The sequence below is a fragment of the Periplaneta americana genome, chromosome 4 (assembly GCF_040183065.1).
Source record: "Periplaneta americana isolate PAMFEO1 chromosome 4, P.americana_PAMFEO1_priV1, whole genome shotgun sequence".
Taxonomy (NCBI): domain Eukaryota; kingdom Metazoa; phylum Arthropoda; class Insecta; order Blattodea; family Blattidae; genus Periplaneta; species Periplaneta americana.
Window position 1 is genome coordinate 49,392,005 of NC_091120.1, and position 26,254 is coordinate 49,418,258.

Sequence of the window (26,254 nt, forward strand, 5' to 3'; positions counted from 1 at the left end):
GCTTATATTTAAATTTGTATCTTCCCATGTAAAACGACCATAAGATTATTAATTTTTTTATGCTCGACCATGCCGAAATGTAGTAATTATACACCTGGTAGCAGTCCTTTAATGCATGTCATTAAAGTACACCTACTCATTAAAGTACAGGTGTTCAGCCAATAACAACTCAGCTTACAGGTGTTCAGCCAATGACAAGTCAGCTTTGTACCGTTATAAAACCACAAGTATCGATTATTCTCGGATGTGCAATCGAAAGAGAATTAGCGAAAAGTCACGGAGGCTGGAAATCCAAAACTGTCGCAGAAGGTTATGTTCAGTTACTATAATAATTAGCGTTAATTGTAAATAATATTCAAATAAATTCAATTTGTCATCTCGTTTTTCAATGTCGAATTCAATAATCAAGGTTATATCAAGTTTAACGGAATTACATCAAGGTCAATGACATTACTGTTCCTCGGAAAAAATCAATACTTTCGCGTCTGCGCACATCTCACAATTCACGACCTAGAACAAGGTCACTTCCGATCTTGTCAGATACAAATAAAATGTATACATCTGAATAATTTCAAGTTAGAAATATGGTCGAGCATAAAAAGTCGTATGAAACTCGCCTATAATGGTAATTAAGAAGCTCGTATGAAAATTATGAAACAAGCGCAAGCGAGTTTCATAAACATTCATACTCGCTTCTTAATTACTATCATTATAGGCTCGTTGCATAATGTACTATTATAAATGCTACCCGAAACATTATCACTTCAGATAAAAATAACAAAGCATTTATGTAATACCTTGGCACATATCACTGATTTTTTCTCAATTTCCATATTCAGTATAAAATTTACAAAGTAAAATAAATGAAATTCGTACCATAAGATTATTTTGGGACTAGCAAGAGTAGAAGCACAATTTTCTACTTCAGGGAGTCATATTAAATTTTACATTTGGTCCAATTTTATTTTTAGAGTAATATGGAGTAATAATTACACTTAATAAGAGACAATATACCAAAAGGAAAAAAGAAGCTCAGGAAGTCTGGCAAAAGAAGGACTTACATTCTGTTTGAGAAACAGGTACAGTGTCTACATAAAAAAAGAAAGAGACCTTTCTTAACTCTCAGCCACCTTCCCATGGTACAACCAGTTTACAGAAACAATGAACTGCCTTAGTCACAGTGGGAAAACAATCATGTGGAGGAAATGCCACGCCTGTCCAGTAAGGTTTGAAGGTTACGGCTTAACCGCTGAACTATCTAGCATCAGACTAGAAATATGACATGGAGAATACATCACTTCTTTCATGTCACAACACCGACCGAGGACATGATGTGGAGCACCTTTGAAAGGTTTGATAAAATATTAATTTATTCGCCAAAATGAACCACCTGGTCTAACATTCCTGAAGGGTGGTGGTGGTGGTGGTGGTGGTGGTGGTGGTGGTGGTGGTGGTGGTGGTGGTGGCGGTGGCGGTGGTGACGACAACGACGAAGAGTCAAAGATAATCACTAAAAAACTATTAAGAAAAAAACTTGATAAATTACTTCCACAATATCGCAAAGAACTCTAAACAAAAATTGGAAAAATTCTAAATTAAATTGTTTGAAAAATTTATTTTTACCTCAATTTCCTCAGGCATAGCAAAATAGCAAATCAACAGTCATTTTCTGCAGCGTAGGTATCATTTTTTCTTACAAAAAACAACAGACATTCAAAATTTAAATTTACTTCCTTTGCATGTTTACATGTTGTAGGTTTAAATGTGTGTTGGTGTTGGTGATGGTGGTGGTGGTGTTGTTGTTATTGTTGTTGTCTAATCGGCTGCATCTAATACTGAAGTCATTAGCAGAGTTCTAATAAGTCATAAGACTTTTCATTTCAGTAGTGTACCATTAACCTAGTAGTATTTGAAAGAAAAAGGTGCGAGAAATGTCGAAGTTTGTGCTTTGTCATTAGTATTCTTATTCTGAAGAGTAAGAGTTCAATCAATAAAGGGCAAAAAGCATCCATTTTAACAGTGACTCTTTTATATGACTTATTTTTTAATTCCGATACAAATTGACATCAAGAAATGGACATAGCTGTCTTGCAAAGCAAGCCGGTCAAATTCTGAAAATACATTAATGTGTGTTCCAAGTTTTGTGAGGTCAAGACTGATGATGTAACTGATGTAAGGAAAATTAAGAGACTGCCTTAACATACTAAGATTTAACATCAAAGTAATTTTCCTTCTTATTTCAAGGTCAATATGTTACAACGAACACTATGTATTAAACGTATTCCTGTGCAATTCCTCATTACAATTAGTTGTTTCACTGTGGCACTCGTTTTCTGTTCGAAATTTTTTATCGATACTCCACGAGACAAATCAGTCTCTATATTACTTTTACCTAGGAATGATCGAGTCTCAGTGGCAAATGATGAATCTTTCATTCAGCATGTAACTGTGGTATCTCTTCAGCTGGCACTAATATCCGAACCTTCAGTTATGAAAATGAGGACTTTTTCTTTCAACCTTAAACTGTATTTTTCATAATAAATTAATTCACTGAAAGTGTTTAAAATACTGATGCAATGTGATAACATAACATTTTAGAATAATTTTTTAAGAATATCATTAACAGAACAATACATACCAATATATGATAGTTTAATAAAGATATAAATACTTAATTTTCAGGAAAAAAAGAATTTTTTCCCCCCAGCATGGCTCAGTAACTTATGGTATGAAAGAGATTAAGAATTGTTTAATAACTTATAATCAACTTCTTTTACAAAGCAAAGTTTTACCTAATTCCCAGTGTTTTAAGAAATGTTCAAAAAAAGTTTTTGGAAAGATTACTTATTTTAAATCTCGGTTGGATTACTTATTTGATGATTTCAAACTCTTTCTTCTTTCTCTCTAAAACTTTGATGTTACCTTATTGTTCCTATTTATTTACTTTCTTTAACTCTTGTCATATTGTACGTTTTTCACAGACTGTTGTTTCATGACTTGTTAAATCATATTGTACAACATATGTAGCTATCCGATGTTGTATAGCCCCTAAACATGAGTTGTGCTCGTTGAGGCATACTCAAAATTAAAAAAAAAAACTGAAATAACATTTTTATAGATGTTGTCTATAATATGTAAGCTATTAAAAACAGTTGTATGTAAAGAATAGGAACAAGGGAAATGTAAATTAAAAGAGAAAGAAATAAAGAAAAAAAAAAAAAAGAATGATATGAACAAGGCAGTATATTTACTAGTAGAAATGTAAACTACTGTTAGAATAAGCAGTCAAAAAATCTCGTATAAATAAATGTCTATATCTGAAGACAAACGAGGCCAACACTTTAAAAGCATACTGAAATGTTTTAAATCAGAATTTGAAATTAGTTCCTGGAAAATAATGGAGTGTATACTGTACATACTTTGCATTACACTATTTATACAATAACTAAAATTGTATAGGCTATTCTGCAACATATTATGTGCAAATTCTAGGCCGATCTGTACGTCTTACTAGAATTTCTGACCGAAAATGCCTGAAAATTAAGACATGTTCAAGAAAGTGAATGTAATATAATTTAAATAGTTACATTTCTGTTAATTTTGGAATAATAACAATGTAAACATCTCTACATCTTATAAATTTTGTTTGAATTAGAAAATAGTTACCACCTTGACATGTATATAAGTTTTCTTGGACACAAACAGCTATAGGTACATCCAGGGGCGCACCCAGGAATTTCTCTTGGGGGGGGGGGGTTTTTTTTTCCCAATAAAAGAACGTCAAGTTACATAAATGCACGCACGCACACACATACACACAAACATACCTCTTTCAATTTCTTTTTACAAAACAAAATCCAGTCTTCTTGGCTTTATCCTTAGTGCAGTAACAACATCTTGTGGAGAAACTGTGATATCACGATGAATGTTTAGCAAAGCAAGACCATTTAGACGATCATTTCCCATGGTGTTTCTCAGGTACGACTTTAATTTCTTAAGAGTCGAAAATGACCTTTCACTTGTACTTGTGGACACTGGCAATGTTAATAAAATCTTCAACAGCTCTTTCACATGAGGATAGAAATCATATTCACATGCAATATACATTTCCCACACTGACTTATACTGTTTTCCTTTACAAAATGTGTTCCAGAGTTCAAATTTACATACCAATTCCTCATCTTGGACACAAAAATTAGTATCTACTTGAGGATAAAACTCGGCCAGAACTATAAAATCACTAGCAACCCCATCTTCCTTGATCAGACACAAAAATGTTGTCAAAATGTTGTTATGTTTAGCAAATCTTGTTTTTATCTGAGACTGCATATTAGAGAGGAATGGCAAAAATACAGTCCTCCTGTAATATTCCTCAGCATTATCAGCAGGAACATTGCTGCGGAATTGTGAACGTTGTCCAGATGCACATCGAGGGATTCTAATTTCCTCTCCAAGTGACGTCAGCTGAGCAGAAACCGTCGAGAATATAGATTTAAACTGGTCTTCTGCTGCATCACTAACCTGTTGTAACACTTCTAAAACATTTTCTACATGTTTAAGTGCTTTTTCCAAATTCATATCTGTCTTCTGAAGGTATTCACTTAAGGTTTTTGTTACACAGAAGAGCTTGTTGATTACATGAAGGGAAATTAGGAATGCAGGCTTGGTCACTGAAGAATGCAGCATATCGGCTTTGGAAGATACATCCTTGTCAGTCCACAAAGAAATGGTTTTCAATGCAGGGAGGACAACATCCATCAGTTCCATTAATACCATCACAGAGTCATGTCTTTCTATCCATTTAGTAGCACACATCTGGACGAGTTTGCTTCTTTTATTTTCAGGACAAAGCTCTTTTATACTGTTCTTAATACATCTTGCCTTTTGGAAGTGTTGAAAAATTCACACACTTTACCTACAATGCCAATGCAATTCCTGATTTCTCGAACACCACATGCATCTGATATGGCGAGGTTCAAACTGTGAGAAGCACAATGGACATATAAAGCGGCAGGGCATTTTTTTAAGAATAAAGGCCTGGGCACCTTGAAACTGTCCACTCATTGCACTTGCACCATCATATCCTTGCCCTCTCATATATTTCAAATCAACATTAAATTGAGTGAGGCTCTCAAGAATTGTTCTAGCCAAATTTATTCCAGTTGTCTCAGAAACTGGAATAAACTGTAAGAATTCTTCTCTGATGCTATCATTTTCAAGGAAACGTACTGACAGAGAAAACTGTTCAGTCCCACTGACATCTACACTTTCATCAGCTAAAATAGCAAAACATCTTGCCTCATTCACTCTCACTACTATTTGGCTACGAATAATATAGTTACAGGCTGATATAATTTCATTTTGTGTTTTCCAGCTTATGTAACTTGCATTTTTTCCACAGACTAATAGATGGCTCTTTAAGTTATCATCTCCTGCATCAACACGCTCCCTTAACAAAGCTCTAAAATTTCCCTCATTATGATTTGGTGGATTTTCCAAATGAAAGGGACTTAAGTCCTTATGCCCACGTAATGGTATGCCTTGGCGGCCACAAAATATAACGGTTTTAATTATCGGGAGTATCCTTTGAACATTTACATTCCCTTGCTCTCTTCGTGCTTTATCAATCTGCAAAGAAACTGGCAATTCGTTACCTTGTTCGATAGATTTTAATTTAGTGTAAGTATCCACAGAATTCAGGTGATACTGTAACTTTTCATCTGTTAAATGTTTCACATGCATGTTTCCAATTGCCAAATGGCTGATTCACTAACCTTCCTGTTGGTGTAGCTTTGTGCATTCCAACCTCTTGAGGTGCAAACAAAACACAATATTTACAAAATGCACCGTTTTGTTTGTCTGAATAAGCTAACCACTTCCATCGTTGGAGCCATCTCTTTTGGAAATTGACGTTTTTTTCTTTCTTTCCAACTGGTTTTACTGGGAACTTGAAATTCTCATTCGGCATCCAAATGGAATTTAATGTCTCAAATTTCTCCCTTGATGAAAGTACTCTGTTAACAAAAGAACTTATATCTTTACCACTAGAGTCCACATTCAGTAATACCGATGTTGGGGTTGATGATGACGATGCAGACGGTTCAAGAATACCTATATTGGCATCATGTTGTAGGTTAGGTACAGTCTCAATATTGCACTTAGCCACCTTTGATGGAACCGAGCTGAAAAAACTGGTAATTTTATACTTTTGCATTGTGGGCACTTGTGCTAATACTATTAAGTTAATATATCACATAACAGTTTTCACAACTTCACATTAATAATTCTTCAAGACACAAATACTTGGAAAAACAAACACAGACCAGTCAAATACCGCCAATACTTATTATAATCAATCATAGATACTTTGGCAACACTGAACTCAATCTGCTAAGCAGTGATGACAACATGATGGTTGAAACACAGCGAGTACAGAATTGTGCATTCTTTGTTGGCTGATGGCACTCGGCTACGTTTTTAGCAGCAGAGCGCTCTAGCTACCAACAATTATAGTAGGATGCCATTAGATGGACTTGGCTAACAGGAAAAATCAGATGTGTTACGTACTGTACATGGACGTGAATCATTTCGGTGAAATTAGAGTAAACGGAATTATATGCTATCAACGCTTAAAAATTCAGTAAAAATTTTACAACTTTGGGGGGGGGGGGTCCGGACCCGATGAACCCCCCCCCCCCCCCCCCCCGTGGGTGCGCCCTTGGGTACATCAGGACACAAAATCAATCCATTTTATGGAAAAAGTTATAGAGGAAATATAATTATAGTCAATTTAATGTCAATAGACATTCTACACTGTCACAACCAGAGTGGAATGATTTAAATCGCTTGATTTTTATTGTGTAAATCACTGATTTAAATCGAATTATTTTTATGATAAACATCGGTGAATTAGTTTTTAAGTTATATCTATTATTTATTTTTTAAGTAATAATTTACAGATACATCCTATATGTTAACAATGACATACCCAATGGGTAAATAATTAAAATCAATTTGCTTTCTTATAGTTATCCAATGCTTGTAATGCACCGTTGGTCAAATTCAAAATGTTTTTATTTTTTCAGTTTGTTTCATGTCATTTTTTAATTAACATCTACTAGTAACTTGCTATGTTAAGAGAAGAGTCACTTTAATGAGTGTATTAAGTTGTTCTACTTGTAAAAGAGTAGCAAAAACATTGCTTTTAACTTAAAATGAGTAATCCAGGCCGAAAATTTGATCCAATTTGGAGAGAATTAGAAGTTGTTTAGTTTTTCCTACTTCAAGTGGAAAAGGCATGAAAGCTAATTCAAATCATGCGATTCAGAAATACATGGATTAGTTGCTACAATGAAGTCATAATTCAAAAATGTAACAGCATAAAAGATAAATAAAGAAAACAACTAGAATAGGCTTCTCCAATATCTGACAATGAAGATCAAAATTTAGAGACAGAACCAGTAGTTGCACCTTTAGCATTAAAACAAAAGAGATCATTAGTTACGAATCACCTATCCACTGAGAGACCATCTCTGAAAATTAAGCAAAATAGCTTAGTCCCTTTCTCATCTGAACAAATGAAAAACAGAAAGAGGACGTATATAAACAAGTTGCAAAATTCTGTTATGCTACAAACAGTTCCTTCTGTTCCATTCAGCTATAAGACAGAAGAAATGGTTCAAAAATATGTTGTAATGTATCACATCCCACTTCAAATTATTGTTAAAACACAGCATATAGATTGATTCTTCATTATGCAGCCTAGGTAGATAAGTTACTTCATAAACGGAAGCATACACAATCTGAGAATAATTTCAAATGATTCATAGAAGCAAAAATTTAACAGGCTTGGTACAGACAAAGCTGCAAAACTTGTGTTCTTATACAAACATTTGAATAAGCAGACAGCATTAAACAAAAGCCAAAACTATCTGAAAATAATTTGCTAAGTTTTCATCTATTTGTGGTTGTGGTGAGTTCTCTTTTAACATGTGTTCTAGTATTTTTATTGTTTTACATATGGGTATGTTAGTGAGTGTATAGACTGGTGATGTCAAACGATGCTAGTGTTTAATTGTGAGGTATGTGTTTGTCCTTGATGTGGTTGACTAGGTCTGTGTTGTTCTTAACTGTAAAAGTGATTGGTGAATTGTATGTTGTTTCTAATGATGTTTCCCATGTATTTAGCTATGTGCAGACAAGTAATTAACTAGGGTCTAATTGCTAGGTAAGCTATATTAGGCTTGTGTATTTTAGGTTGAGCATTCAGCTGTGGAGCTTCTGGTTTCATTTGTTTCAAGTACTTTTCTTTTAACTTAGAACTGGAAAAAGTCTAACTCCTGTTTGGTCATTTGTGTGATTTGTTATTAACAATACCTTGTTTACTTTACTAAATTCAATTAAAAAACATAAATTAAGTCTTTAAACAAAAAAAAATTATTGAAATAAAAAATCTGATTTAAATATGGAAATCACTTATTTTGGTCTGAATTTAAAAATCATGATTTTTTTTTTTTTTTGCACAGTGCTATTATGTAAACATTTTAAGAAGAGACAGAAGTAAAGATGGTTAAATTTTATTCGAGAGAAGTACGGTTTTCATTTTTTCTTTAAATATATGTTATGATCTAATTTAGATGTCACAACATAATGATTTCAAATGTAGTAGTAACACTAAATTTAAAAAAAAAAAAAAAAAAAAAAACATATTTCCATTTTTTATTAATTTAATAATCTATCCATAAGAAATAGTACAAAAACATACATATAACATATCAGAAACTGTACTTCTCTGGTATCAGCAAGTAACAAATAAGTACACAGGTGAGTTACAAATCAAAGTATCAACCTAGATTTCTGACTAGGGTGCATAAAGCTATTACTGCTAGATGGCAATATTATCTAGGTGTCAAGATGATCAATGTGCACACAAGCAGCACAAGTGAAACAAAGATGCAGCAGTTTCAACATGGCACCTCTGCACAAGTGTACTATTGTCGAGCAGCACTCCGTTCTGAGATATTTTCTGGAAAAAAAGACTTAGCAATGAAGCATACTCATACAAAAATGCTGCCCATATATCATGAGTATTGCATGTCACATCAAGCTATCTACAATTTTGTGTTCAGAAGTTCTCTGAAGGGTGGACAAGTATCAAATACTGTCGGTCAGCCAGCGGAGATTGTCGTGGAGACAAGTGTGCAACAGGTTGATTACTTGATCTGAGCAGATAGAATGGAGATGATATGCTAGCCCACATAGTCACAGGTGATGAGTCTTGAGTGCATCATTACCAGCCTGAGACAAAGTGTGCATCAGTGCTCAGTGTTGCTAATAGCACTCTTATAACATTCAAACCTGTCTTTGGGCAGGTGACTGAATCATAACAAACAATATTCAAAGAGACACTGTCATTTTAATAAAAGTCAAGTCCTTAAAATCGTCACGAAAATACTTATGAAAACTTAGAAAATGAGATTTTAGTATCGATAAGTGATCACTGTGATCAGTGAAGCAACTTTTCAATAGTTTAGGAAGTTCATAGTTTTCAGGAAGTGACGAGCTGAGAATGTCCAGTTTCCCAAATTTATCTAAAAGATAAGCCAGTTTCAACAGGAAATCTTTGTTAAACTGTAAAAATTTGCTAGTGTATGATTTTCTTCATTCAAAAAAGCAGAAAATTTCATGTTGGAGCTCACATGTTTGTCGCAGCACATCACCTCTTGAAAATCATCATCTATAAAACAGAAAGCCAATATGTTCTGAACTTATTTCATTGCATAAAATTTTAAACAGTCTAGATTTGAGTCACTTTGTTTTAATTGAGTTGAGAGTCTCAAAACTTCACTGAGAGGAGCACTGAGTTCCTTACACGACAATGTCTCCATTCTGCTTCCAAAGCTAATGTCAGCGAATCCAGATATAATTCAAGCACCATCAGTAATATTCCCACACAGTTACTCCAAAATATCTCACGTCCTGTTAGAAAAGAGTCGATTATGTTAGAAATGTCTTGTGATGTAAAGTTTGAAGGATCGGCTCACAAAAGAATAAATCTTTCTGCAGTACATTGCAATCAAGAAAACAGATGTAAGTAAGCAATTAAATAGGCAAATTTGTGAACACCAGTTACTTCCTCAACCTGAAGTACCTCCTTGACTGAACACGACCCACCAGGAGGGTCGACTCGACAGTTTGAAGATACCTGTTTTATGATAGTCTTAATTTTTTTTTTTTTTTTTGTAATTTAGCCTAGATAACATTTCTAATTTTGTCTCTTCATTTGAAACCTGCTAATGGTTTAACACATTTCATTTATAAGTTATATCCTTTTCTATTGTTTGTTAAATTCAACTTACAGAACCACAAAATGTCGGTTCAACTTATTCTGTTTTCATTTATTATAATAATGATTACCTCTGATTGAGATTCTGGTTGATTTGTTCAGCTATTATCTGGCAGTACATCTCACTTGATATATGCGTCAGAGGAAGAACAATAATTGTTTGTACACATCTGAAGTCTGATTAGTGTAACATCATGTAGCTAATCGCCGATGTATGTAATGGAGAGGGAGATGAACTGGTCACCCTAACCCATTATTTCCTGGCGTAGTTGTCTCATGAGTGATATCTTATAGGTGTCACTTATGAGGTTCAGACCTAGACCTATTAATGATGCAGAATCTACCTTAGTAGCTAAGTTTTCAGAGCTTGGCACCACACCACATAGCTGAATCATAATATCTACAGGAAAGCAGTCGTTCAGACTTAATCATTGTCACATAAAGGAGTGTTAAGATAGCCTACAACATGCCTCAATTGCAGACCCGGGCAACGGTAGAGTTGTACTTGTGGTGAAGAAAGCCAAAGCTCCTGAGTAGGGATGGGCAAAAATAACCAGTTATTTTGATAACCGATTATTTTCATACAGTTAACCGGTTACTACAATTTTTTTTTTATATACACCCAATCAAATGTTTCTTTTTATTATTTTGTACTCCATGTAATCAACCTTGTATACAAACTCTCATGGGCCATTCATAGATGGGGTGTGGGTTACTACTTTACTCACTTCATCTGTCCACAGATGGCAAAATGAAATTAGACTTCGATTCAATGTCAATAATAAATGACTATCTTAATCGCTGACTTTCTCTGATTGCTTATAATGTATATCTGGGAGTAGTGAAGCATTTCAAATGGCGAGGAACTTTGACTTCAGTATTTATTGTTTATAGGAGAATAAAGTGCCCATCGAAATGTACAATAATTGTAAAAATTGTGCAATTTGCGTTATTCTTTATACCTTATCTATACCGCTAATATGAGTGAAGTAATTAAATTTAATTTCATATCCTCTTATTATGTTTTATATTTTGTTTAGGGACGTCATTGATGATCTTCACAATCTAATGACGCTCTTTTAGTTCTATCTTCTGATGGTTTATAGTTAAATGCAAATTGTTTTTTGATTTCTATTGCAAATAACCTCTCATTTTGTTTTCCTGACCAATTTGCTGACTTTAAAATGTTCAAAAAGTAATAACCGGAAAATCACTGGTTAACCGGTTATTCTTGATCAGTTAACTTCCTTCAGGTTAAATTAACTTTAAAATAACCGGTTATTTTCCAATAATCTCTCATCCCTAATTCTGAGAATTTTTCTGGGGATTCTCCCATTTCTCTCTATCACACCACTGTCACTCTCCATCATCATTCAATTCATCCATTAACCCATTGTTCTGGAACATGGAGCTTTCCAAGGAATTTAGTTAGACTTATTTGCCAACAGGAGGCAGAGGGACAAATGGTAAGCTCATCACTTCAAATGCCACCTAGTATGCAACTAAGGTAGTCATCACTTCAATATCTAGTTTTATCCAAAATGGTACAGCTGTATGTCTTATTGTGAATGGTGTACATATGGCACCAACTTGAGGAAGCATAGTATGCTCTAGCGGGGGAGGGCGAAAAGGCATTCTAGCAGGACATCACCTGTCCTTGAGCCTACTGGGTTGAATCAATAGATGACACCATGTAGCTGAGTCACAATATCTACATGAAAGCAGTTATTTAGACTCATTCATGTACATAAAGGAGTCGTAAGGCACAATAAGCCTTGGCTGCACCGCTAGGCTCCTCAATTTAAAAGAAAAAAATTGGCGCAGAATGCAATGAGAAAACATTACACACTACAATAACTCCATGTCAAAATTATAAAAAAATTAGGCCTATCATGGTAACATTATTAAATCCAGATTTGTAGAATTTCATAATCTTAATAATGATAAATAATTCTCTCTTTAGCATTTAATTAAGATACTTTTAGATGTATGAACTTAGGTAAAAATTTATATTAACAATCAATCAAAAAATGCTTCAAGTCAAAAATCAATGTTTTATAAATTGAATAATCTGTAAATAGTTGAGGCACTCGGTGCAATAACAGCTTAAGTTGAAAACTCATGTTTTGAGAAAAATAATGTCAAAGTTTTAGAACAATGTAGAAATTTTAATAGTAGGCTACATAATTACTCCCATCATTTATTTTGTATAATATTTTTAGACTGTAAATTATTCAGTTATAATTTAAAGACACAACTCATTTTTAAATATTTGTAAATAAAGTAAGCTTATGGAAAACTTAAATTGTTATTGCATAGAAAGTCTGAGACTTCTTATATTAGAGTAAGTATCTGGGCATTAGAAACCAGTATAAAAGTGTTATTTCACTAACATACATTAATTCTTCGGCTTATCAAAATAATACAAAATAAGAATTTTAGCAGATAAGGCCTTACATTTTTACAGAAATATACTGTACAAACAAAATAATGTTTATTTTAAATTTCTAGTAAGAAAAATAGAATATGTATTAAGGAAATCAACTCTGAAACTATGCTACAGATGAAAACTCCTCTACTATAGTGTCAAATATTCTTATTCATGACCACTCATTTCACTTTCAGGATGATTTTCATCCAGCACTGGTTGCGAATTTTGCTACAGATGAAAACTCCTCTACTATAATGTCAAATATTCTTATTCTTCACTTTCAGAATGATTCTCATCCAGCACTGGTTGCGAATTTTGCGAATTTTAAATCTTTTGACTCAGAACAGCACTTCACATAATGAACTCTCCTGTCATTTAGAGTCAACAAAATGAATACAACTTTTACAGTCGATAGAGAAGACATGGAAGATTATGAAAATGCCATCACCAGAATAGCGAATTAAGTAGAGTTCAGCTGTTATTGCACCCAGTGTCTCAGTTGTTTACCAAGGCTGGTACTTGACTGTTCGTCATTCACCCATATGAAGCCAGTTGTGTAGACAAATTTACTGACAGAGACATTGCCCATAGGAGGCTAATCTACGCTACACCTGCGACGAGATGTGATGATTATGGAGATTTGTTGGGATGCCACAGAGGAACCAGAGCTCCCGGAGAAAACCCGTGTACCTGGACCATAGGCTTGCCCAACACAAGTTATAAATCGGGGGGTACACTGGGGATCGAACCCGGGTCCACAGGATTATAAGTCCAGCGCTCTACCCATTAGACAACCATGGGCGGCTAGTCTGTAAATAGTTACACTACAGAAACGTGAATGAAATGCCAACAAAAGCTTCAATGAATATTATGCAGCTGCTGACAAAGATCAGAGGTCAAGAGACAACAAACTGTGAATGGTACTTCAAGATAAGAATTCAAGAAAAAAAATTATGTAACTAAATTCCAGGAACAACAAAATTAATAAGATAACAATATAAATAAGAAGTTAATATTAGCCACATGGCTGGCATAAAACTAGGCTATGTTCACAAAAACTCTGACAAGAGAAAAACAGATCAAAGGTAAGAAGTAGAACTTAAATTTACTTCAACAAATATGACTTAACTAAGTTAACTGAATGACCAGCATTCTAGTGATCGACAGTGACTCTGCAGTTAAAATCAGTCATTAGCAATTTTATAACCTCACTTTATTAAATCGAAACATCACAAATTAGAAAGAAAAAGGTATGTAGATCTATATTACATCACTATTGTAAAAATCAAATCCTGTTAACTTACACTAACTCAAGCTTTAAGCTTTAACAGTACCACTAAGTAACTCATATGTTAATATTAGATAATATTTAGGTTATGTTCATTTCACTTTTTAATTTTCTTTCCCACTTTCACAGAAAATGAAACTTAATTTAAATGAGAATAGACTGTATCTACACAATCTATATAGAGAAATTTATTATATTACATTCCTTTCAGGATATTATAAATTTTAATTTAAAAAAAAGTTTCTGGAAGTGAGTTAAAGCAATGATTCCACAGTGGGTTTTCTTATGCAACAGAAAAATAGGTAGGCCCTACACATTTTACAAAATGTATTGCCTCCATTTAGCAGTCTGCAAAGCTAAATGAAACTGTACCTTCCCCCAATACAAGTAAACCTATTTGACATCTGTCGCTTCTTCTTAATAGTATATGAAGAGTAAATATCATAAGAAGTATTAGAATTTTGAGGCATTTTTTTGCCATTTACCAGGTTAGTGGACAGTAGAAAAATAAAGTGTTACAAAAACTCACTTGGCAGTCTATTAAAGCAAGCAGAAGTGAAAATTTTGGCAGTCAAAAAAGGTTTTTCATGTAGTTTTTCCTTGGTTACTCTATTTTTCTCTTACATTAATCCACCACTTCATTCAAAATCATTATCACTGGAGCAGTAGCAACAAGAAACTACTACAGCACCATACCCCTCAAGGAGACAAACATGGGATTCCTGTGAAAAAAGTTCTATAGGCTCATCTCAAAGAGCGATAATTACTGGAGTTGGCAATGAGATAGAGTTTTTTCTTAATATCGCACAAGCAAGCAATTAGCACAAGAAAAATCATATCGGTAATGAAATACACTTAGTCACAAGAATACTAAGTCCACTGTTTATAATTTAAGTTAGTAATTATTTAATATTCTTTGAGTACACCTACATATAATAAATATGCTACTCACTAACTGTGCAATGACATATTGAATCTGTGGAGAAGAAAGAATGGCAGAAGAAACTTTCATATCACAAGAAAGCTAACTTCATTCCATCTTTCATTTACACTCAAATGTTATTGTCTTCAATTTCATTACCATAAATAGGTCTAGCCTACTTGTACGTTATATTGCAGGCCTACACTTACTAACTGTGCACAATAAATAATGATTTCTAAAGACAAATTCATATTTATCTTTTCTAACAGGTATTTTGGTCTTTCTGAGAAAATACTTTTACTTCCTAACAACAATTCTCTTACATAGGCCTACTCCCTTACTTACAAATGGCTTTTAAGGAACCTGCAGGTTCATTGCCGCCCTCACATAACCCCACCATCGGTCCCTATACTGTGCAAGATTAATCAAATCTCTATCATCATATCCCACCTCCCTCAAATCCATTTTAATATTATCCTCCCATCTACGTCTCGGCCTTCCCAAAGGTCTTTTTCCCTCTGGTTTGCCACTAACACTCTATATGCATTTCTGGATTCCTCCATATGTGCTACATGCCCTGCCCATCTCAAATGTCTGGATTTAATGTTTCTAATTATGTCAGGTGAAGAATACAATGCCTGCAGTTATCCATTCTCCTGTAACTCCATCCCTCTTAGGCCTAAATATTTTTCTAAGGACCTTATTCTCAAACACCCTTAATATCTGTTCCTCTCTCAAAGTGACAGTCCAAGTCTCTTATATAGCTCTACAAATAAATACCGTTGGTAAAAATTAATAAAAGCAAGTCAAATCCATAAAACAAATCACGACAGTTCTTGACAAGTTACAAAAACAGTAATCAAATTTCAAATTAGTTACATTATCATTTTATGGCTAAAAAGGCCCAAATGCAAATATCATTTAATCTAAAATGCTCTAACCACCTTGCAAACTTAGACTCTTACACCTAGGCTAGTATTGTGATTACTATAGCATAATAATATGTTTTAACATCAGTAAAGATGTAAATAAACTCCATGAAGAGAACAGAGTAATTCCACGCAAATTTCCCAGGATTCCTAAATTTTCTGCAAAATTAACCAAAAAATGCAATGTAGGCCTACATAAAATTTGCCTGGCCCTATAATTCAAAGCAATTTCCTTTTGTCTTTCAGAGGACTAACTTATGATGCTTTCAGTCACTAATTTCATTATCAATGGGTAAAATAATTGGTAAAATAAAATAATACTAGGCATACTGAGAAGGAAACGCCAATGAAAATAAATTGACTGCTGTGATTGTTCTTGGACTTCTGAGGAGTGAAACTGAAGCTGTGTTTACTGCAAAATATGTAAAATATACGAAGTTTAGAGGGAAAAAATGTCAAAACCGTACTATGCATAAAAATTATGCAGTACTCAAGTTCTTACAGTGCACAGCAAGATGTCACTCCCATTTGTAACATTTCAAATATGACTGAGTAACAGCTGGAAAAATTTTACAGTTTTTCAATATATGCATGACTCATTATTCAACTTAACAATTAAATGGTGTATAGGTACAAGGATCAAACTACACTCATTAATTTCAAACTCTCATTGACTACATTTCAATGGTAATCTTTCATTTCATATTTATCACAATAAAATGAAATAATAATTTATCATATTCTCTGGTAATTTGTTAAGTAGGCCTAATATATAGCTTAACTTAATTCCCTCTTCTTTCCTAACATACAACTTCTATTTAAAAAAATAACAAATAGGTCTAAAATCAGAAAACATGTACGGTATTCATATCTTAATTCCAATAGTCTTCAATTTGTTCTATATAACTTTCAGCTAGGCCTACTTGAATTTAATCAGACAGCATAATTTAAAGGTCTTCATATCATACAGAGCATAAAAATCTTACAGTTGGCTTAACATTATGCAATTCTCCACCTTCTAGGTTATTCACCTCCGGGTGTTTGTCTTCTTCAAACACTTTCAATTTCTATACACACGAGAAGAAACTAACTTTCTCATCTTCAAGTATCAAGATAATTTACACCTACATAGGTCTATAGAGACCTACGTCTAATTTAAAATATTTTGGCACTAATTACATGTGTAATAACTGTGTTATTGAAAGACAGAAACGAAAATTTCAAGAACCAATTCTCATTCTTACTAATTATGGAATGTTTTTATTATTAGGAATCTACTATGTTTGAAAGCTTGACATGAACAGTTAGTCCATGTAATTCTCAAATTGCAGCTTAAAAAAATTATCAGTGATGCTTGGACTACAATTGTAAATGCACTAGTATGCAACAACACCTATGGGGAAAGATAAACTAATTTTACAGCTGGCTTCAACATAACCAAACAGGATATACCTATGCCTACTTACGAATTAATTAATTTCATAAGTAGGCCTACAATTTCTTTCTGAAACTGTAAAAAATGAGCAATCTTAACTGAAAAATTTATTGTAGCCTATGCTTACAAAATGAAGCTTGATAATATCCTATTGTAGCTCATTTCTGAATGAAAAAATTCATATGTATTATATTAATTAACCATTTTCAGATGTTCTGAACATAGGGGATACAAAATCAAAACATAGTGCCAAAGCTTATGGGAAACATCCATATGCTTAGGCCTATTGCTAATCAATTATTTCAACTCTAAACCTGCAGAAGTGAAAAAATTTAATTTCATATAGCTAACGCTACCATTTCCACATAATTAATAATCGAACCAGTTGAAGGTAAAATAACATAGTTACTTAATATTACCTTAGTATAATAATGCGCGCATTTTTGCCCCTAGACTCTATCCATAAGCTCATACATAACCTCAAAAAATCAGTTAATTTCCCCATTAATGAACAATAAGACGTAACTGTGTAGTAACCGTCTATTTCTTCGATAGCACGCTAAAATGACATTTTAATTTGATACCGGTACAAAAATGATTTTTTATCAAATTTATAACGATAAAAACAGTAAATATATCACATCCACAGCCACGAAACTTGCCAGTTACACAATTCTATAATCATTATTTGAATGTACATACAATAACTCACTCCAATTTTATTGTTTAGCAGTTCTTTGATTGACTACGCATTAAACTAAGCACATGTTTGCGGCATGTCGACTGACATGTATGTTAGGTAGGACGCTATGAAAACAATCTCCCCAAGACATAATAATAACTTACTACACACACAATCATCATGATCATTATTCTAACATATTCAGTACACAATTAGAAATTATAGAGAACTTACCACGAACGTCTAAAAATTGTAGTCACTCGGATAATAACAACGAACCACACACTGCACTCAAACTGCCATTTCCAAAACAGTCAGGGCGACACAGTTTAGCCAACACATGCGTAGTGAAACATCTAGCAATAAATAGATTTTTTGAGGTAATTACAGTAAAATAGTTTCGTCTTTGGGATTGCATTTAATTTATGAATAGCCGTTACATTCAATTCCGTTCAGTATTATTTTGTACTTATTCAATCAAATTCCCTCTGGTGTGGGTTTTATAGCGAATAAGAAAATTATCCATTTTCTTTGTATGTTATTTTTAACACTATTCTTGTATATAATATAGGCCTAATATTTAATATTATTTACAGTAAATAAATAACTCATTTTTACGGAAACCGTACGTAAGTAATGATCTTGAGTAAACGACTTCAGATGAGATATACCATTAATATTTTGCCTAAAAAGTACGAGAACAAATCATTGCAAAAATAAAAATAATTCTCACATTTTTCTCATTCAACAGAATCTACATTTTATCCTGTTAAGTCTTCACACAATCATCATGTGTGTTTGCTGAGAAATGTTTAGTTTAAGCAAGCATAAGTTGGCTAAATTGTTACTCAATAATATTAGCGCCAAAGATGTGTTGACCTATTCCATTTTTAGATTATTGTTGACGGAAGAAAACACATTTTACATACTGTTAACAACCATTGTTGTTTTAAGATGACAATGACAATGAACATATTCAAGATTAGAACAAGAAACTGCAACTTCATATTGTAACAAATTATGGTGAAATGAACACTAAGAATAAAATATTCTTGGTTAATCGAAAGCCGTTACAAGCAATTAATCGAGGTACCCTACAAAAAATAGTGAATTTGAAGAATACAGGTAGCTATATCTAAACAACAAGTTTTGCACAGCATCAGTAGCATCATTCAGTCGATTCGTACCGGTTCGACCGAACCGCTTGTTAAATTTGTCGCAGTCCGTAGAAGCGGTTGTTAACGTGAAATTATTGAGCTTTTTAATATCGCAGAAAACTTAATGTAAAAGTAAACAACAATACAACTCGAAGCGATCATATTTATCATTACATTGTTGTTTCCTGTCCAAGTGTGCAGGCATTCAGGACAGGAATATGACATATCTGCAAACTTGAAACGCATCTCTGCAATTACTTTGACATTCGTCTATTCTTTCCCTTTCCAATAGTAATGGGATACCGCACACTCAACAATGAAACGTGGTATTCAAAAACATAATTAAAATATATCTAAATGGACTATCAACTACAAAATACATTATTACAAAAATTAATAAGAAGCTTCGTTTTCTTCTTTTAATACCCCTGCAAATTTTTTATTCCATTTGAATGAAATTATTGTTATCCATGACCGGTATCTAAACTTGTCTTCATTTCATCGTCCTGCAACTTAAACAATAGCTTTATTCACAGCAGTGAATTGAAAGTATTCAACTCATATCTAGTAGTGATAAAATTAGAAAATTTTAAATCACTCGTTCCATGACAACCAACACATTAGCACCAAATAAAATCCGTACATTAATTCATTTGTAACTTCTTCACAAACAATACATTACAAAGAAAAGGCCTACGATTTAAAATTCAATTTAGATGCCAGTAATGGATGAAATATTGTATAGCATACGAAAGTAAACAGATTTTATGCCCTCGTGAAAATTATCACCCTCGGCTTCGCCACGGACACTAAACTTTCCACTAGCGGATAAGATCTACTTTTACTCTCTTATACTATAAATTACATTTCATTAAGAGTCTTGACAGTACTAATTGCTTATGTTTGAATCTAATTCGCAGAGAGAAATCAGTGTAATGCAATGAAGCGCTAAAGGGTACGATCAAGTTCTTATTTAGTAGTGGTGGTACTGGAACGTAGATTTCGTAACAACGTCATATTGTATTTTTGATCCAGGGAAAATGCTTTTTCTTTTTTTTACAAAAACACTTTGTAATAACGCCATATTATATTTTTGGTCCAGGAAAAAAACTCGTTAAAAACATTTCATAAGCAATACTGTATTTTTGGCTCAGATGAAATACAATATGACCTTGCTACAAAACAGCGGTGATGTGCTAAACATTTAATGTTAAATTAACTTGGTGCAACAGTAGATGGTACAAGTACATGTACAGATGTGTCTTCAGATATTTTAAACAATTTGTCGGTGTGGTCAGATATGCGGCTGTTTATTTATTAACTTATCTAATAGTTTTATATTAAAATCTTGAAAGATGTTATTAGCAAAAAAAAGTTGTTAGAAATTAGAATTCCACAAATTTTATATGTAAATACATTTTCCTGTGCTCAGTTTTCATACGATTTCATTTCATTTGATATTCTGCCCAAGGACAAGTCTTTCACTGCAAACCCAGCATTCTCCAATATTTCCTATTTTCTGTCTTCCTCTTTGTTTCCTCATATGATCCATATAACAATGTCGTCAATCATCTGATATCTTCTTCTACCCCGAACACTTCTCCCATTCACCATTCCTTCCAGTGTATCCTTCAGTAGACATTTTCTTCTCAACCAGTGACCCAACCAATTCCTTTTTCTCTTCCTGATCAGTTTCAACATCATTCTTTCTTCACCCACTCTTTCCAACACAATTTTATTTCCTATTCTGTCTGTCTACTTCACACGCTCCATTCTTCTCCATATCCACATTTCAAATGCTTATAATCGCTTCTCTTCCCTTCGTCGTAATGTCCATGTTTCTGCTCCATACAATGCCACACTCCATATAAAGCACTTCACTAGTCTCTTCCTTAGTTTTTTTCCAAATGTCCGCAGAAGATGCTCCTTTTTCTATTAAAAGCTTCTTTGGACATTTTTGACTTCCTAGCAGCAGCTCATGTTACTGCTTATAGTACACCCCAAGTATTTGAAGCTGTCCACTTGCTCTACTGTCTCATTTAGAATTAGCAAGTTTATCTTCTGTATTTTTCTTCCTACGACCATGCTCTTCGCCATATTTGCATTTATCTTCATCCCATACTGCTCACAACTGTCATTTACCTCCGGTAGCATATCCTTTGGTATCATTTCCCCTTCTGCTAACAATGCCATATCAGCAGCAAATCTTATGCACCTTATTCTTCTTACTCCTACTATCACTCCCCCCATGTTCTGAAAACAGTTCTTTATTAAATCCTCCAAGTAGATGTTGATCAGGTGGGTGATTAAAATATTTAAATCGTCTTCCTCCATTCATTTCAATCTTCCTAGTGACATCTTGTAATCCTCTCGCTTCCATTATGCCAATAGATCTAATACTCTCCAGACATGTTTCCTTAAATTCCGTTTTGTCTGGAATAAAATCAAGCAGGATATGCATTTAGTCAGGGTTATAATATTTTATGAAGTGAAAAAATATATATATTTTTAATGACTATTACACTTTTACTACGTCACACTACTTTCGACCAATAAAACGGTACGAAAGGACGTCTTTCAACCAATCATGGTTGCTTATCGCACAATCTTATCGCGTCCCTAGCATTTATTTAATTTTATCGCATCCCTAGCATTTGTTTATTTTTATCACTACCCTAGCATTTGTTTCTTTGTTTGCCAACATTTCAAACTGCACTGGTCTGGCCGTCAAAAAACAGAAAATTACAAACCACTCCAGTCGATGCACATCACTTTCAAATATGACTCGCATTTTGTGCATTCAAGAACAAGAATTAATAAAGATCACTGATCATATATGAAGAGCACCATTCGGAAATCCTGAATGAGTTGAGGGATATACCATGTACACCAACGAGTTCACTTCTTTTACGCGCACGTCCAATATAACATCAACTGAACCACCAAAACATTCAAATTTGAAAATTATACTTTCAATAATTGTTTCTTTTAAAATTATCCATGTTTATTTTTATTTCATCATGGTTAATTAAAACGTTTCTTGTTTATGTCATCATCCCTAATTAAAACTTTTCTAACACTTGTTTATATTATTTAGGTTATGTTTGTTATAGCTTCTGCTATAATATTATGGATAGTCACATATCAGAGATTGTTAATACTAAGATTTATTGAAAATCATCTGTCAAGTGACGTTGATTACTGGGATCCGGATGATTGAAATGGAATGCAAATGTTTTAATAAAAATGAAACTGAATCAACAAAGCCTTCTTGACTAGTAACAGTCCACAGAGTTCAATGATGATTCCATAGTTGGCACAACTGATACCGGTAACAAGAAAACATCATCACAAAACACTACTGCCATCTAGCGTAATGTTGAGATGGTACAATAATACATTTGAAGACAGTTGTATTTTCGTACGCCAATTAATATTTTATTGTACACTTTGTTACTTCTAATCTTTATATAGCCTACTTTCTTCTAATCGTGTAATAGTCAATTAAATCCCACTCGAGTTTTGATTGTCTCTAGATAAATCAAAACCTCTAGTGAGATTACTGTTGATAAAATACACATATTTGGTCAATAATAGAGTGTGCATGAAGTCGATAAAATATATTAAAGAAGATATATCACAGTTATATGAACACTTATAAGTTTATTGAAGATGTTATTCAGATATATTTCGGAGAATGCTTCTCCATCTTCAGTGAAAAGTTACATCGACGAGGTAGTTCAGATGTTCGAACTAAGTTCTTTCTTGACTTATAGCAGACTGACTCAGTCGATGTAACTTTTCACTGAAGATGGAGAAACATTCTCCGAAACATGTCTGAACAACATCCTCAATAAACTTATAAGTGTTCATATAACTGTGATATATCTTCTTTAATATATTTTATCAACTTGTTTGTTTGCTTTATTACTAGGTTATCCTTATATAATCTGCCGGGAGTTTTTTTGTTTTGGCCGTAATTGATCGGCCCAATCATATTTATCAGACGAGCTTATTTTAACAGCTTTGGTATTTTTTTGACATATGAATAAAACTGTCCATAAGACATAGCTTCAAAACCGAACTGTATTGGACAATTTTTAAAAATATTCTTAAGAAAATGTAGTCAACCAATTTCTTTGGCTCACTGGGTCTACATAAGAAAAAATACCATCTCAAAATTGATATTGCTGGAATAGCAAAACAAAACTGGCCAAGTTTCGTAATTCAGGATTGTTAATAGCATTGTTACATACAGGCTTACAGAAATAGCGAGCCAATTTTTCATGTACTAGGCCTAAAGGAGAACAGAACTCAAAATTGGTTTCACTTTCTTTCACAAATCGTTGAAGATGGCAAAAACTATGAAACACTTTGTGTCACCAATTTTGACACCTTTTTAAACAGCATACTGAAGAGCAAATTCAATTTTCCCCGAATAATTAGACCACTCAAACTCGTAGGCCTACAAATGAAAGAAGACGGACAATTCATCAAACTGTTCAACCTACACATTCAAATAATCCAGGCATGATGAATAAAATTATAAAATGTGCTGACTGAAGTTCCTACATTCGTCTTCATAACCATCTTCCACAATTTTGACATCATATTAATTTTTAAAGGAACAAAATATGAATCTAATCTACCTTCAATTAATGTTTTTATATTTAACAATATTGAATACAACTCATCTACCTTCTCTTTCATCATCATCATCATCATCATCATCATCATCATCATCATCATCATCATCATCATCATCATCATCATCATCATCATCATCTCCTTTATATTCTAGCAGGAGCATAGGGAAACTACAAAACGTCTCCATCTGCACCAGCTTCTTCATCTCCTTCCATGTTTTCCCTTCCTTCGCAATTACTTCAATAACTTCGTCTCCATGTTTGTTTTGGTTTTCTTCTTCCTCTATTTCCTTGAGGATTTCAGTCTAATGCTATCTTTTCAATAGATCCATTGCCTTCCCCTAATTTAAATTATATCCAACTTCATTTTCGTTTATTTATTTTTATTATAACTTCTTTTTGACCTTTTTCCCACAGGTCTTTGAGATTTTTTTATACTCATCTGATTCTTAATACTTACTTACTACTTACTGACTTTTAAGGAACCCGAAGATTTATTGCCGCCCTCACATAAGCCCGCCATTGGTCCCTATCCTGAGCAAGATTAATCCATTCTCTATCATCATATTCCACCTCCCTCAAATCCATTTTAATATTACCTTCCCACCTACGTCTCGGCCTTCCCAAAGGTCTTTTTCCCTCCGGCCTCCTACCTAACACTCTATATGCATTTCTGGATTCGCCCATACGTGCTACATGCCCTGCCCATCTCGAACGCCTGGATTTAATGTTCCTAATTATGTCAGGTGAAGAATACAATGCGTGCAGTTCTGTGTTGTGTAACTTCCTCCATTCTCCTGTAACTTCATCCCTCTTAGCCCCATATATTTTCCTAAGCATCTTATTCTCAAACACCCTTAACCTATGTTCCTCTCTCAAAGTGAGAGTCCAAGGATCTGATTCTTAATATTCTTCGTAAACTACATTTTTTTTTTCATTTCTTCAATACTGTCTTGGAGGAAATATAAGAATGATAGAACAACTTAATATATTTCCCCTGAAATTATTAAAAAAAAAACTTTTATTGATTTGAGGTAACCTTTCGAATGATAATAACCATCTTGTTGCACATTTATACAACAACTGTTTGTAGACTGTGCTGTGCCTACAAAACTGCAGAAATCTTTCCACAACTCCGTTCGTACAGTTTATACTGAGAAATAGTTGTATATCTTCAGAAAAACAGATTGAAAATCGATGTCAATAGCATCCATTCCATGTTGCAAACAGTTATTTAATATGTGATCTGAACAAGCTACTCCATCCAATCAGCTCTCCCTTCATGGAACGTTGGCGTTTGGTAAACACATTATTTGTGGAGGCTCTTGCTACCCTATGAAACATGATATTACAATTATCCTCCTAAAAGCAATAAAATTGTTTTGTCAACAAGACCAAATTTTTGTCCGAGTTATATGCACATAGTCTTGCGCAGTTTAATTTGGTTTGATGTTGATGTCCATATGGATGTTTAGTGTATATTACATTTTTTTCCTAGTTAGAATATTGAAACATCACAGGGAATATCTTAATCGCAAGATGTTTGCTTGAGTCAGTAGCTACGCTTATGCGAGTTTTTCCATCGCATGAGAAGAGATCACCCATTGCACAAATACTTTTGTTTTTGTGCGTGCACTTGACACTTTGTTCCATCCCTCAGTTCCATTTGATCAAGAAATAACGCAATAAAAGTCAAACGTCTATGCTGTATGTGGTGTGGTGTGAAACTGAGATCGAAAATTCACTACGTTTATCCAGTCTCTCTTATTTATTGCCTTCCACTGTCTCTCTACAATAAGAACTGCAGAGCTGCAGAACCGCCATTTAAATGGACCTGAAAAAATTAAAAATATAAAACGTGCTTTTATGTAAGCTAGTTCACTGTTTCATTTATTTTTCCAATTCATTCTCCTTCGATTCGAGATTTTACTGTCTGTAGGAGACTTGAACTGCTCGAGAATTTTAGCTGTAGTGTACTTTTCGGATCTGTGATCGGCAGTTCCTGAAGCTCAACATAGGGTAGTCGGCAGCAGAAAACTGGTTTTCTTCACCGTCCCATAAGACTGCATTAGAGCTGCAACCGAAGCAGCTCTCTCCGAGTATACAGTATAAAAGAACCGCCAACACCCTAATCTCTTTATGACCTGCGTTAGAACACACAGGCTTCTGGACTACTGAATATCATTACAGTTCCAGAGTATTATAGTACTGTGGGTAGTGTGATGTGATTAGTCAGTGTGTCTAAGGAAATATTTTATATTAAAAATGAATGAAATGAAAACCTAATCGATCAACCCTTTTCGAAATTAAAAGAGAAATTGCATGTTAACTTAAGAAATTTATGTCCTTCACAAAATTTAAATACTGAAATTTCTGGAAAAAGTCGAGGAAATCATGTAGCCTACTAGTCATTTTAATA

At 33.7% G+C, this 26,254-nt stretch overlaps 1 protein-coding gene across 2 annotated transcripts in view; it reads right to left on the reverse strand.

Annotated features, from left to right (window-relative positions):
- brat (brain tumor) overlaps positions 1-18,353 on the reverse strand; it is a 718,927-nt gene extending 700,574 nt beyond the window's left edge. For both annotated transcript variants that reach the window (XM_069823300.1, XM_069823297.1), the window contains exon 1: positions 18,267-18,353. The gene's annotated coding sequence lies outside the window, so the exon portion shown is untranslated. The remainder of the gene's footprint in view (positions 1-18,266) is intronic.
- Positions 18,354-26,254: the final 7,901 nt, after the last annotated feature.